This window comes from Arachis hypogaea, chromosome 1, assembly GCF_003086295.3.
Source record: "Arachis hypogaea cultivar Tifrunner chromosome 1, arahy.Tifrunner.gnm2.J5K5, whole genome shotgun sequence".
In the NCBI taxonomy this organism is placed as follows: Eukaryota; Viridiplantae; Streptophyta; class Magnoliopsida; order Fabales; family Fabaceae; genus Arachis; species Arachis hypogaea.
The window spans coordinates 71,229,393-71,230,489 of record NC_092036.1 but is presented as its reverse complement, the minus strand read 5'-3'; the positions used below and the strand labels follow the sequence as shown (position 1 = coordinate 71,230,489).

Sequence of the window (1,097 nt, the reverse complement as noted above, 5' to 3'; positions counted from 1 at the left end):
AAAAATAGGAGGAGATGGGAGCCGAAAATAATAACAACAACAATAACGCAAGGAGGATGCTTGGTGATTATACTACACTTACTTCCAACTTTTATGGAAGAAGCATCTCAATCCCTTCCATTGGAGTAAACAATTTTGAGTTGAAACCTCAACTAGTTGCTCTAATGCAACAGAACTACAAGTTTCATGGACTTCCATCAGAAGATCCCTACCAGTTTTTAACTGAGTTCTTGCAGATCTGTGAGACTGTTAAGACTAATGGAGTAGATCCTGAAGTCTACAGGCTCATGCTTTTCCCTTTTGCTGTAAGAGACAAAGCTAGAACATGGTTGGACTCACAACCTAAAGATAGCCTGGACTCTTGGGATAAGCTGGTCACGGCCTTCTTGGCTAAGTTCTTTCCTCTTCAAAAGCTGAGCAAGCTTAGAGTGGATGTTCAGACCTTCAAACAAAAAGATGGTGAATCCCCCTATGAAGCTTGGGAAAGATACAAGCAGATGACCAAACTGTGTCCTTCTGACATACTTTCAGAGTGGACCATTTTGGATATATTCTATAATGGTCTATCTGAGTTCTCTAAGATGTCACTGGACCATTCTGCAGGTGGATCCATTCACCTAAAGAAAATGCCTGTAGAAGCTCAAGAACTCATTTACATGGTTGCAAATAACCAATTCATGTACACTTCTGAGAGGAATTCTGTGAATAATGGGACACCTCAGAGGAAGGGAGTTCTTGAAATTAAAACTCTAAATGCCATATTGGCTCAAAATAAAATGTTCACTCAGCAAGTCAACATGATTTCTCAAAGTCTGAATGGATGGCAAAATGCATCCAACAGTACTAAAGAGTCATCTTCTAAAGAAGAAGCTTATGATCTTGAGAACCATGCAATGGTAGAGGTAAATTACATGGGTAAATTACTTGAGAACCCTGCAATGGCAGAAGTAAATTACATGGGTAAATTACTGGACCATCTCTTGTGTATTTTCAACGGTGGAGTTTCTACACACCATAGATTAAGGGTGTGGAGCTCTGCTGTACCTTAAGTTTTAATGCAAAGTACTACTATTTTCTATTCAATTCAGCTTATTATT

At 39.0% G+C, this 1,097-nt stretch overlaps 1 non-coding gene across 1 annotated transcript; it reads right to left on the bottom strand.

The window, feature by feature from the left end:
• Positions 1 to 419: 419 nt before the first annotated feature.
• On the bottom strand, positions 420 to 523 carry LOC112714358 (small nucleolar RNA R71). The gene has a single exon (XR_003159219.1). It is a non-coding gene; the product is annotated as a small nucleolar RNA R71 (small nucleolar RNA).
• Between the last annotated feature and the right edge of the window lie 574 nt (positions 524 to 1,097).